The sequence below is a fragment of the Falco punctatus genome (genome assembly GCF_963210335.1).
Source record: "Falco punctatus genome assembly, chromosome: 2".
Lineage (NCBI taxonomy): Eukaryota > Metazoa > Chordata > Aves > Falconiformes > Falconidae > Falco > Falco punctatus.
The window spans coordinates 11,224,769-11,238,986 of NC_137581.1; the positions used below are offsets into that span (position 1 = coordinate 11,224,769).

Here is a 14,218-nt window from a genome sequence, read left to right on the forward strand (position 1 = left end):
CTTTCAGGACTGTCTGGGAAGATGTTCAGCTTTCAAAGCAGCACAACTGTTCAAGTATTTCTCTTTAAAGCCATCATTTTTGTTGTTGTAGGGAGAAGAATGCTGGTGGAAGAAAAAACCAATGTGCTTCAAGTGATAGCATTTAGGTGAAGAGCCTTAAATATTTAATGTTTATTTCTTTTACAGTGCAGCTTCAGATTGTCGTGGAAAATTCATCTTCGTATTTGGTGGGGAACACGTTTTTGCCTTTACAAAATGCATCTTGCACATGTTGCCTGCCAATTTCATGTCTGATTTACCTGATTTGTGTCTCCACATTGGTGGGCTTATTGTATGTTTGTCCATGTGCCAGCAGACTCTGCAACTGTATTTTAAGAGGTCTGTTCGTGTCTAAATATTTATATTCTTTTCCATGAGGCTGAGACTGATTGTATGTGCTAGCAAGTTCGTCCCTGCACCCCCCTTCTTCTCCCAGTCCAAGTGTGTTTTTGGTACATTTTCCTCCTCACTTGATTTCAACACTGGGGTGGTTTCCACTATGCAGTTTTGAATGTATAATTGGTTTCTGGTGACCACATTTTTTCTCATTTATTTTGGTCTGTCTCTGTTCTGTTACACACATATTTGTCTCTCCATTAATGTCAATGTGAATTACAGATGAAAAGCTAAGTGTAGATAAATTAGTAACTATGTAAAATGGAAGGCGGCGTTTAACTTTCTGAATTATTTGTGTGGGCACAGGATACCTGAAGATCCGAACAAACGAGCGGTGCCAGGACGCGGGGCTCTGCTGTCAGTGTGGTTCACAGCGCGGTGGCTGGGGAAGGTGGAGGTCTGTATGGGGGGCACTGCAGCAGTACTGGGTTTTAACGCCCACTCTTCTGGCAAGTGCTGTGAGTAGATGGAAGTGCGAGTTGTGATTCTGGAGCCAAAAATCCTGCTTGCCTCTGAGGGAGCAGTTGTCTATGTACAATAAATATAAGACTGAATAGTTTATAGTTTGCATCTCAGTCCGTAACATACTGAGACTTTTCTCAACCCTTAAAATGGTGCAAAACAGCCCAGAATGATGTTTCCTGCTGTAAAATCACAGCTTTTGAATGAAAGTCTTCCTTCAGGATGGTCCACATCCTCTGCTTCACTGCCTGTGGTAACACTTTATTCATTTATGTCAGGAGAAAACCTTTTGTCTTCAGCTGAACAACTTCTGCTTTGCTTGTGGTGCCCTGTAGAAGCATTGTAAGAGGTTTCCTTCAAGGGAAGCACTTGGCTATTTTCTAAGCTCACTTTCAAAGTACTCTGAATTAATTATAAATGAGTAAAGCCGTCTGGCTGTTGATTACACAATTGCCTATCCTGGATTCCCTGTAATGAAATGTAAGCTGGCCCAATTGTAGTAAAATGGGAGATGCTTTTTCTCCCTCTCTATCTGATTATCTGAGCTATTCTCAGATCTACTGTTCTGATTTCTTTCAGACTGGCGTTCTGTCACCCTTATGTTTCCCTCCCCTCTATCCCTTCTGCCCTACTTCTATTAAGCTTTTCTTTTGGCTGCACTTATGCCCATATCCTGTTATAATTTCCGTTGATAGTAGTTAACATGCATTGATACAGTGCCTTTTGCGCTGAACTAACGCAATGCATTTTATTTATTTAAAGGATTCTAAGTGCCTGTAGTGTCTAAGTGTTTGACAAACACATAAAAATACACAGAAGTCAAGCACTTAGCTGCCTTGAGAGGATGGGTTCCCCTCTGTCTCTGCCAGGAACATCCATAAAACCAATTATTCACGTAGCATGTAGTTTAGTAACAATTAAACTGAAGTTGGTGCTTTCTGTATGGTGAACCCTGATCTCTGGTTTCCATTCTTTGCTACAACATGAACCTCACAGATATGCTGTATGTTATCCCATTACTTTGTCATTTTCTGCCCTCATTTTTTTGGTTTGGTTTGGACTGTAATAGCAGTGTATAAGCTAAAGGCCCCCAACCTGAGTTTTGGAGTAAAGACCATTGAGCCATAGCGTGCTTGAGCCATGGCACACACGGTGGAGATAGTGCTGCTCCTTGGTCTGTCCATTGGGGCTGTCCTGAAGTGGACAGAGTCCCAGCCATGCTCTTGACCATTCCACTTTTTGAGGAAGGTTGGGTTCAGAATGGTTTGGGACAACAGTAACCACCTTTCACAAGATGTGACAAGGGCAACATAAATTTAGCCACCCCTGTTCTTCTCCCGACTTCCTTGTGTTGGCTTAGGGAATTGAAGATGTGCTAGGTAGATGGGTGAAGCTTTAAATCTTCATCTCTTCTTATAACCGTAACATGGGATTGTCTAAGGATAATAGATTCTCCTGGGCCTCAATTTTACATCTTTGCTGGAGCTAGTAAACCAACAGTATGGAGGTCCTCCAGGTTGTTGGCTGAGGGTTGCCTTGAGAAGTAAATTGTACCTGCTGAGTTACTGCCCTCCCTGCCTGTGGGATTTGAAGCTGTTTAGTCCCAGAATTACTGGGGAGCTGATACCTATCTATTTCTATGCCAAAGTTAGAACCCTGTCTCCTTTGAAATTAATTTGGAAGGGGACACCTAATTCCTTACTGTTTTCCCCTCTTACTGGGAAATTCCTCACTCCTACCAATCTACCAAGATCAGACCACCCCAGCTGCCTTTTTCTAACAGGCTGCTACATTTTTTCACCTGCTGCCTTCCAGCTCCCTTTGCCAGGACCTTTAGCCCTGAAGTTGCTTTTGTGGAGCATCGACAGCCTTCAGGGCTTGTTCCCACAGCCAGTGCTTGGCTTTGATAAAGACAACAGCCCTACCAGGTTTAACTTCCATCAGCCATGGCAACCAGCCTTGCAGCCTTTGAAGGAGTAGTGCTTAGCACAAATCTCTTTAAAGACCCATGCAGTTCACTTCAGGAGTCCTCCCCAAACTGAACGGAATTGTCGATAGCATTTAACAAATCGGGCAGAACTGATAGAACATCTGTTCTGAAGATGACAGAAACTGTCAAAACTGTAAGGCAATTACACTAATCCACCCTCTCTTAATAGTGGGCCCATCAGTCTGGCAATGCTGGAAACCTGTTAGAAATATATGGTATTTCAGAGTAGTTTATTTTTTCTTCCTTCCTCTCTAAGGGATAACTGAGGCCTGTATAGGCAAATCGTAGAATATGAAATATTTGAGGGGAGGGGAAGAGCTTTGGTGAGCAAAGCATTACCAAACCAGTGGAAAACAAGGCTTTGGAGAAGAGAACTGTCATTTTGCGTATTTAGTCTGGGAGTAATATATTTGAGCTACAGCTTGACCTTCAGGGGTACCCCTAAAATGGGAAGTTGAGCTCAGCAGTGATCCCCTCCTGGTGTGCCTGAAGACCCCCTGCAAGTTATATTTTACCAGAAGACGACTGTCGGGGGAGTTGTCCCCAAATAACAGGGAGTGCTTTTGACTACTTTGATGCAATATATATTCTGAAAATACGTGATGAGGATTTGGACCGCTTGACCACAGTGACAGGGTTGGAGTGGTGGGATGTGCCAACACACTTTGTGCTGGGTTGGGCTGAATTGCAAAAGATGCTCAGAAAAGTTGCTGCTAAAATAAAACTGGAGAAGGAGTAAAGTATGCAAGCTTGCAGTGAGCGGGAGACAGAAATCCTAGGCATTTGCAATCTCTTGCCAAATCCATCCATCTCTTTTCCCACATTCTCTCTCCATTTCTGAAGAACGATGCTTAGCAGTTACTTGCTGTCTTCAAAAGTAATAGATGTGAGCAGCTGTGATGTGGCAGGGTTTTACATTTAAACTGTTATTAGCATATGTTGGAGGTATTTATTCAAGCAAAGTGACACTTAAAATATATTCCATGTTGTATGCCAATAGCCTATAGAAAAGCGTGACATATCGCTAACCAAAATTAGCTGTGGAGCCAGATCATCATATAAGCTGTGTTTTTCCCTGTGGAATCACAGGCTACTACATGGCAATTTACTTAGGTACTTGTAATGCTTTTATTTATACTTATTTTCCCTTCTTGCTCTCTGGGCCCATATTGTTGGTTTTCCAGTAGACAGTTGCTGGTATGTCCTGACCAACATGGGGGCTCTTTTGGCGGTGTATTATGATACAAGGCTCTCTCTTCCTTTGAGCCAGCTTCATCCCTAAGCTTGCCAAGCCGGAGCAGTGGGGGAAAGTTTCCTTGCTGTAGAGGAGGAACTGAAGCACAGGAACTCAGTCTGCACTGGGAGAAGCGATCAGAGGTGTTGTATAGAAAAACTGTTTCAGAAGAGCTGTCCTGCGGTAGTGTTCGGTGTGAGCAGGATCAGAGGTAAGGGTGGGACGTATTTCATGGAACCCAAACACATTATAAGATGGGCTGTGTCAAGCTGGCAGCAGTGTTGTCCCAGGCTGGCCATGCACTGAACGGGGCCAGGCAGATGCCCTGGGAGCCATCCTGCACTACCTGCTGCTGCCTTGGGAACCACAACCAAGCACTTAAAGTCAAGTGATAGGAATTTTACATCTTTTTTTTCTCCTCTCCCCCCCTTCCCCCCACTTCATTCTGGAAGGAGCTGCTTCCTCCCAGGTAAATTACAGGTGTTTCTAATGCTACAGTCAGAAGTGTGAAAAGTTGAAAAGTGTCCCAGTTAGCTTTAACCAAGCTTGCCTGGGTGGTTGGTGGCTGCCATGAAGCCATGGTTAACAGATGCTTTATTATGATATGGTCAGTGGTCAGCCTGGATCCTGATTAGATTAATGTGGTCTGTGCTGATACTTGTAACTTCACTGATATGAGCAGCAATGTTGTTCAGTCTAGTTTAAAATTAGTTTAGGTTTGCTTATCTGTGCTGCAGTCAAATTTTGGGTACAGCATCAACACCTTGCTAGTACAGAGCAAGAGCGTCTCTGGTGGGAACGGTGAGAAATAGCTATTGCTTTTTAAGTTTGTGCTCTGTCTTATTTCACAGTACCTTTTTCAGGAGGGTCTGGTTTGTACCCACTGACTAAGGAGTTGAAAGAAGTGAAAATTAGATCCAGCAAGATTATTTGGTCAGTTGAAGTAAAGTGCCTTTGTGGTTAGCGGTGAATATCAGGCACCCTAAAAAGATGTCAGGACCTGAGGAAAGTTTCAGGAACAATATATGGGTGTTGGTGGCTGGAGGGATCTCATGTGCCTGCTGGCCTGTGCACTTCGTCGTGCACATGCAAAATCCTGCCAGGATCTGGTTTCATGCCACAAAACTCCCTTCTGCTGACCTCACCTTTGTTAGCAGCATGAAGGTTTAAAGGAGGTTTCCCAAATCACAGTTCACCTGGCTCAGGACTGCCTTGGGAGTAGGGCTGCTTTGCGTAGAGTGCAGCGAGCCCTTTGTGCCTAGCTGGGGGGTGCGGACACCTCCTGGAGAGCTGGGGCATGGAAGTGGATGCAGTGGGTTGGGTTTGCTGGGCCTCCGTGATGGATGCCGCCATGGAGGTAATCACCTGCCCCCGCAGACTGGCGGCTGCACATTACTGAAACCCAATTTTCAAATAGGGAATTGCCCTTTTGTCTTTGGTACTCACTACATAATGGTGCAGAGCATTAGTCAGCTGAACCTCACCATGGTTTATTGTGCAGCTGTAAAACGTAGCTGGCTGACTAGCCTTCTCTGATGTTGAATGCCTTAAAAGGTTGGGTTTCTTTTATTTTTTGTTTCTGGCTTTCTTTATGTGTTCTTTCTGTTTATTCTGCTACTAAAATGTAATTAGAAATCAAAAAGAACAAAGCAAACCTCCAACCCTGCTGATGGAGATTAACACGAATCATCATCCCTTGAAAGTGTGTAATCCGGAGCTCTGCAACCTGATATTCACCCCCTTCATTTGCTAAATATTTAAAACATCCACAGACATTTTTTCATATTCTTGGACAAAGACCACATAACCACGTGTGCATCATTGTTTCTGCTTTTTAAGTATCGATGTTCTGAAGCCAGAGCTTATTTAGTTAAATGTTTTTCTTATGTAATTTCTAGTACTTAATTGTACTATATGAAGGAAGAAAGAAAACTCTACATATTTATTTGCCTTTTAATAATAAAAATGAGTAAATTAGAAAGAAAATGTAAGCAACTTTAAATAGTGTCAAAGGCTGTAGACTGAGAACAGTTGAATTGGAAGGTTTAGATAATGAACAGACTTGATGATGCCTGTAATAAAGTGGATTAACTCTTACAAATTGTGTTACACCATGTATCTTTACATAGATAATCTCCCATATTTGCAGTTTCAGTCATAGGTTCTTGGGGAGCACCCAGATAGATTATAGTTCTCCAAAGAGTGTTGTAAATGGTGACACCTCCCAATGTAGTTTTTGAAGGAGAAAACAGAAGAATCTTCATGGCTTTTTTCTCTGGGTCATAGAGTACTGCCCCATTAGCAGTCGTTAATTGCTGTCCTCGAGGACTAAATACTGAATTCTTTGTCTTCTGGTAGCAGCTCTTTTTCTTCAATACACCTTTCTAGCTTGGGCTTCTGTTAGGTACTTTTCACAGCTTCTGTAGAGTTTGCTTTCATGTGCATAAAGCGAATTCTGAGAACAACTCAAGCATACGTTCTTCCTCCAAATTATATTAAGCTAAAAATGTGCTGTTCTGTGGATTGTGTTTTTGGTATCATCAGGGCACCAGCTCTGATGGTGGCAGCGCTGGTGGGCCTGTGTGTTGAGTGATGTTGATCTCTGAGGACCGTTTGCATCAGGCAGGGTGTGCAAGGGCTGCCATGGGAGAGCAGGACCTCTAGGCAGCACAGGCAGCTCACCAGTGTCTTGTGTATGGGAGACCCTTTGTAGGAGCCTCTTGCCCAGGTCAGGGCAGCAACACTTCCCTCTTTCCCTTCCTTCAGCATCAGCAAGGGTTGTTCTCTTGGCAGCTAGGGACAAGGACCTTCCCTGTGGCACTCAAAAATTATTCCTTTACCTGGATGTTAGTGGATAACATGGTCTGGTACTGGCATATACTTCCTTATTTTGAGAAATATTTTCTATTCATTTTTTTCCCCACGCCTGTGAGGTGTCCTTTCATGCAGTTCCTCAGTGGCTTGAAATGTCCTACAAAACCGGGACCGCAGTTCTAATTGTGGAATGATATTGAAGTTATTTTCTAGTAAAATAATGTAAATTACGGGGGGTTTATTTGGAATAAAACTTGCCAGTCTATACACATGCAGCTGTCTTAAGCAGGATGGGAGCTCCTTACATACTGTGAACTGTGCTTTGATTCATACTTAAGAGTAGACTACAATGATGATGATTTTATTTTTTTTTAAGGAACAAATAGCTTGACTTTCAAAATATGTCAGATTCAGTTGCTTGTGTTTGAAACAAGAACAGTCTTCGCATTTAAGGGACTTGAAAAGCCTGGAATCAGTTCCGTGCTATTCTCCAGCACTCCTTGCATCTCCTTGGGGAGGCAGTTTAGGCTTTCAGTGTTCAAATCATCATCTCTAAAATGGGGATAATAAAGACTTTCCTAGTGCCTAGGAGTGTTGAGATGACAGATCGACTGATGGATCATTTATGGGTTCCAAGAGCACTTACGATCCCCTCTGCAGCTGTAAACCTCAACCTTTCCCAAAATGCAGCTACCCCCTGGACCTCTTCAGCCTGGATATATTCAGTGGATTATATCCTTATTACAATGTTTTTCTGTGTAAATAATTTGATTGCTAGGGTAGGTTTCCCCTGCCTTTTGTCAGATGAGGCTTGAAGTCATCAACAGTTCAGGACTGTAGCTGCAGGGAGGAGGGCCATTGCTGGGTGCCCTTTGAGGGTATTCCCCTTTTTCGCAAGATTTTCCTCAGCTATCCTGGCTGAGGCTTGGCTTCATGTCTCATACTTTCATGGAAGGTGGGTGCATTTTCTGTAGCAGATGGAATGCATGTGTTCTTTCACTCAGGTGAGGTCCCAAAGCATTTATTTGCCAAGTCCCCTTGCAAAGAGAAGCTCTCTGTACAAGGTTGAGGACGCTTCCAGAGACTCTTTAGCCAATTTATATTGCCCCCTAATTTATAGCCGGGGACTGGAAGGGGTTGTAATTTTGCAGACTCTGGACATTTTTGGTTGGTATTTTCACTCTATCTCCTTTGAAGTCCACTATGTTTGCCGTACTACAGTGCTGGGTCAATAATGACTATAAAGCATAAAGATCTGCATTATTTTTCGTGATTTCCTATGAATGTTCTTGTGTTTTCCTCTCATTCAGATTACAGTCCAGCATTGCCCTGCTTAGTGCCGTGTGCCTCAGGGGTGCTTCTTCCCGGACTGTTCTTGCACCAAAAAAAGTCAGCTAGATTATATTTGTGAAGTCAGTACACATAAAGTGCACGAGTGTGGGAGCCTGGAATTATTGTAGCTCAAGAAACATGGATTTCATGTGCATAGGCAATATACCTGTACTCTTTTGGATCTTCCTGTGTAAATAAACCATTGGTTTGGAATATCTGTTGGGATGGTTGACCGCTGCTTGGGATATCCGCATACCCCACATTTATCTAACTCTGAAGGATGTTACTAGGCATTGTAAAGAATTAATGGCAAACAGCATGGCATTTGGAGTTACTAATAGTAGCCACTAACTAATGGTATTTTGTTCTGCTGTTGGGTTTTTTCCTCCCTTACTTAGGGAGGAAATGAAACCTTCATGTTATTTAATTGGAGGCTTCTTGAGTTAATTAATTTAACTCTTCACTGCCTTTGGTAGCATGGTTTTACGAGTATTTTTAATTGATCATATTTGTATGGAAATGCAATCTCACATTAATTTAACAAGATGGATTCAAGTCACTGGTCAACCCAGCTGTTCAATCAAGGATATTGCTCAGTGCCATTTATTGGGTTTGGTTTGAAGATTATGGCCACCCCAGAAACAAAAAAGGAAAAGCCGCTACTGGTGGCGAAATCCTGTATTTGTAGGCAGGTTCACTGATGGATGTTGTTAGCTTGGAATTGTACTGGCCCCAGCAAATAAATATGGCTTTCTTGTCTTTCCACTGAGTTTTGCAAACACACATAAAAATTTGGAAGGGGGAAGGGGAGGTCTTAACCTGTGAATTTCAGACCAGTTTGATTTAAGCAAACCACCCATTTATTCTTAGATTAATGGCTTGCAGGCAGACTCCATTGGTTGTGGACTGTATTGTATTAATTTGCAACGGCAAGAGTTAATGCTAGTAATTGCTTTTCCTCTATAGAGAGAGCCTGTAGTAGATTGTTTTTACATGGCAGTCTGTGATTGATAGATCAGGGAAAACAGGACCAAAGAAGGTTACTGCCTCCCAACCACTTCCCCCTTCAAATGAAAATAATTTGCAATTTGTAGGATGCCTTGTCGCACGTGCTGCGGGAATGAAGCAGTAAACACACTAGGCTGCATTCCCTTAAAGCAGTGAACCTGTCACTGCGTTTCTTTCACCAAACCAAACAAGTCATGTTGTTGGGAGTCCATTGAAAACAAGCGTGCTGGTGAAACAGCTCCCAGACCCCTTCAGCAAACTTCCTGTACGGTCAGGCAGCGGACCTGATGAAAGAGCCTGTTTGTGAACCTTTGGATTCCTTCCATTGATTTGTAAATCCACTTTAATAAAGTACTGCCGAAGCTAGTAAAATGAGCAGCCGATGTTCGGCTTCCATCAAGTTTCTAACAAATATCTGATGCAGCTTGTATCGCTGGTGCTGGCACACGCTTTTAAAATATTTTTTTTCTGCTGCCTTGGATCGCTTCGAGACTGGGGGAGTAGGGAAGTAGGGGGAAATAAATGCAGTCTCCATCAGCCACGCATTACACGTCTGCTTTATTTTTCAGTGCTGCTAAAACTCAGCTTATTTAATATCGATCATACCAAGGAGCCAGCAAAGTACAGTGTTAATTGGGTCCACTGGAATTCTTGTCCCCTGAGAGGGAGAGCTTCCTAGGCAGGGAGGGCGGAGGGAGGGAGGGAGGGGAGGAAGGAGGCAGGCAGGCAGGCAGGGAGGAGGGGACCCACTGTGCGCCGCATAAAATGTAAGTGCACTAGACATCAAGGCTTCTGCTTGCATCGCTGGAAAGCAGTCGCGGCGTTTCCCACCCGCCCCCCCCCCCCCCCCCCTTTCAGAAATTAGGGAACTCATTTCTTTTTTTAGTCTGGTAGTTCTTGAATTAACAGCTCCTTTCTCTTCTATTATTTTTCTTTCCTTTTTCTATCCCCCCCCCCCCGACCCCCCTTTGCAGAGGGCTTTTTTTTTTTTTATTGTTTTCTTCCTGCAAAGCTGCAAAAGCTCTGCTTTGAAAACTGCTGCCCCAGAGTGCAGTTGCTTAGCTGTCCTGTCAGCATTGTTCTAATGCTCATTCCATATGTATGTCACATAGGAGCAGTACCCTCCTCCTCTCCCTTCCCCCCATCCATGCATTTGATTTTTTTCCCTAAAGACGGATTTTTTTTGTGTTTTTTCCCAAGGAGCTTGCAAACAGGGAAATTCAAACTGAATGATTCTGTGCTGTGGTTACTTCTACAGCCAAGACCAGATTTCTCTTTCAAAAAGTGTTTGCTCTGTTCCTTCTTTTCCCCACTCCTTCTTTTATTTCTCGATAAGCACAAAGGCTTTAAAAACTAAGATCTGTAGTTCTTTTTGCTTTTTTGCGTTACCGTGACAGCATGTATCTCTGTTGCTGAAGAATGAAGCAGGCAGGCTGGAGTTTTTTTATGTTCAGTGCTTTTGGGACCACTAACGAGAAGTCCGCAGAGAAATATGTACAGCAACTGTGCCAACTGAGTTTCTCATGCCTGTTATCTGTCACTTATTCTGACTAAAAGGTAAGGGATTCTTTAATATTTTTTGTTAAAGTCTTTGTGCATTGTTTGTGCAGTGTCATTTGACATGTGAAACTAACTGGCTCAGGAGGGAGGTGGGCTATGAAGATTTTGTGTTAAGGTATTGTAAGTCACCCAAGCAAAGCTCTTGACGTCCAGAAGAGGAAAAAAAAATCTTGTTTCTTGGAGTTATTTCCCTTTTTATCTCAAATGGTTCCTTCAGCCTTACTTTCTATTGATTGAGACGTAAAGCTGGGGCGTTATCGCAGCTGCTTATCTTTTCTGGTCCTCTTTCTCTACCTAGGAAGCACACGCACCCAGTTTGTGTGTGCGTGCGCATGTGTGGGGTAAAGCATATCCCCTTTACATGGGAAATACTTGGCAACATGCACGTTCTCCTCTTACTGTAACTAAACGTCTTCAAGCACTCTTTGCAAGGTAAGAATGCCTTAGTTCAGCACACTGCAGCTTATGCCTGTTTAAAATTATTACTTGGATTACAGTGCATACTGTGGAAAGTTATTAGTTTCCACAGAGACCAATTTAATTGCGGGTATGTGTGCAGCAGTTCTCTTTTGTGCTTTACATACGCTGCTTATGGAAGAGTATGCAATGTTATTTTTTTCTTAATTCTTGGGAAGGGTGAAGTTTACACTGTCTGTTAGGCATAACAAATGAAGTTATACTGAAATCGATTAAAGCTGTAGAGAAGCATAGCCTTACAAGGCTTTTCAACTTAGCCCTGAGAGTCAGGAAGATAGTTTGTTAAAATGTTTCTTTGCAGTGCACTGTAATATGCAGAATTGTTAGTGGGAAGGCGTCTTCACCCAGCAGAAGTAGCAGCAAATGATGCCTGGACTGGATCATTATACTGTTTACGTGTTAGAGACCTATTTCATCCACAACCTTGGTGTGCACTGCTTTTGTGTGTGTGTGTGTGTGTGGTGGAGGCATCTCTCAACAGCCTCTTAGTTCAAGAGGGCTTTGTTTTATAAAATGCGTTCCAGCTTTGCAGGCAGGATAAGTGCACTCTGTAACTGTCCCCTTAGCTGTGACACAGTCCGTTTTTTGGCATTTTGCAAGACTGATTTGTAGGGCGCGCTTTGGTTTCTTTCACAGGTATATCTGTGTTGTGACTTCTTAGCAGCTAGTTCTCTGCATAGAAATACGCATCTTAAGGGTGTTCGTTTCTCATGCTTTGAAATGATCAGTGGCTGAGACAGTTGAGCCACCTCATTTTATAGTATCGCTTTACCTTGGATGTTTCATTGCTTATTTGTATAACTAGGAACGCCACCAAATGCGTAACTCGTTTAAAAAGAGCCTAACGATGCAAAGTGTGGAGGAAAAGTCCTGTCTGCAGGCATTAATTTCTTTCTTTACTGTAGCTGTTTGTAATGTCATTTCAAAATCAGATATTTCCTAACACATGCTCTGTGACTCTATTTTCTCATGATTGTTGCTTTATATCAGTACTGAGAAAACAGTCATTTAGATAACAGGTTTTCATTGACATCCTTTTTATAATATAGAAAGGAAGAAGCAGTAATAAGTTAAATTGGCATCTGCTAATTATGCTGAATACAGATTGCGAGCTCTGCAAGTCGTCCCTTGCCTTAATGCTGTTAGCATATTTTAGCACTGGCAACCAAAGGAAAGAAACTTGAATGTTCCTGCTTGTTTTTTTTTTTTTTTGGGGGGGGAAGACTTGTGAAGAAATGTGCAGTTTGGGATTTTTTTTTTTAATGTTTGTATGCTGGTTTTGAGCAGGAGAGCATCACACACACTGTGGTAGTGCTTGATAAAATTGATTAGAGATCATTGAGAGACTGACTTATCTGGTGATCACTAGAATTAATTTTGACCCTTGGTGACAAAACCATTGTTGTCCGATATGAGACGTAGCCTTTGGGCGGGAAAAGTTTGAGCGTTTCCTAGTCACCAAATACCTGATCTTTTGGGTCTCTGGGAAATCATAAAATTAAATAATCGTGTTCTGAACTTAGCTGTGGGTCTTCATACCGAACGGTGATTTTGCTCGCCTTGCCAAAGCCGGGAGTCTCGTCTCCCGTGGAAGCAGAAGAGCTCAGCTTTCGCCCAGATGTGCACGTTTCTGTGCCTTTCCCCTGTGCGGCGCCGCGCTGCCTGGCCGTGGCACCGAGCCGGGCGAGGCGGCAGCGCGGCTGGCGGTGGCTGTGCCGGGGGACGCGCTGGGGCCCGGCGCCGCTGGCAGCGCCGCAGCAGCTGCGGGCGGGCGGGCGGGGCGGCTCGGCCGCTAGAGGGGAGGCGAGAGCCGCGGTCGGCGGGTGCTGGTGCCTCGGAGCGCCGGCTGCGGCCGTGGCGGCACCGGCGTGTGCCCTGGGCAGCGCCGACCGAACCTCGCGCCTGCAGGCAGGACATTTCCTCCACACTTTGCATCGTTAGGCTCTTTTTAAACGAGTTACGCATTTGGTGGCGTTCCTAGTTATACAAATAAGCAATGAAACATCCAAGGTAAAGCGATACTATAAAATGAGGTGGCTCAACTGTCTCAGCCACTGATCATTTCAAAGCATGAGAAATGAACACCCTTAAGATGCGTATTTCTATGCAGAGAACTAGCTGCTAAGAAGTCACAACACAGATATACCTGTGAAAGAAACCAAAGCGCGCCCTACAAATCAGTCTTGCAAAATGCCAAAAAACGGACTGTGTCACAGCTAAGGGGACAGTTACAGAGTGCACTTATCCTGCCTGCAAAGCTGGAACGCATTTTATAAAACAAAGCCCTCTTGAACTAAGAGGCTGTTGAGAGATGCCTCCACCACACACACACACACACACAAAAGCAGTGCACACCAAGGTTGTGGATGAAATAGGTCTCTAACACGTAAACAGTATAATGATCCAGTCCAGGCATCATTTGCTGCTACTTCTGCTGGGTGAAGACGCCTTCCCACTAACAATTCTGCATATTACGGTGCACTGCAAAGAAACATTTTAACAAACTATCTTCCTGACTCTCAGGGCTAAGTTGAAAAGCCTTGTAAGGCTATGCTTCTCTACAGCTTTAATCGACCTAACAAGCATCTGGCGGCGGTTGTGTGGGGCACAGCATGGGCTGGTAGGGGTACTCATCCTCAAGGAACGCCACTCTTCTTGGGTGAATGAGATCCCGTTACAAATTTAGATATAGCATAACGTCTCTACGCTTCCTCTGCAATGGAGGGTCTGTGGGTTTCTGCCTGTGGACCTGCCTGACTGTTGCTGTGCACAGCTTCCCCCATGTTTGGCTTGAGTAGGAGTAGGCACAGCCTTGGTGCAGGTGTGCGAATTCACTCTTGTGTCTCTGCAGTGGAGCTTTTTGCTGTGAGCTTCACAAAAGCAGGAGGGCATAAGGTTTTGTTTGC

At 43.7% G+C, this 14,218-nt stretch overlaps 1 protein-coding gene across 11 annotated transcripts in view; it reads left to right on the top strand.

The window, feature by feature from the left end:
* Window positions 1–14,218, top strand: part of FAT3 (FAT atypical cadherin 3) — a 416,215-nt gene that overhangs the window by 58,891 nt on the left and 343,106 nt on the right. Inside the window, exon 1 of one of the 11 annotated variants that reach the window (XM_080376581.1) lies at window positions 1–10,832. This exon is cut by the window's left edge and continues 42,192 nt beyond it. The exons of the other annotated variants lie outside the window; for them this stretch is intronic. The gene's annotated coding sequence lies outside the window, so the exon portion shown is untranslated. The remainder of the gene's footprint in view (window positions 10,833–14,218) is intronic. 11 annotated transcript variants of the gene reach the window in all.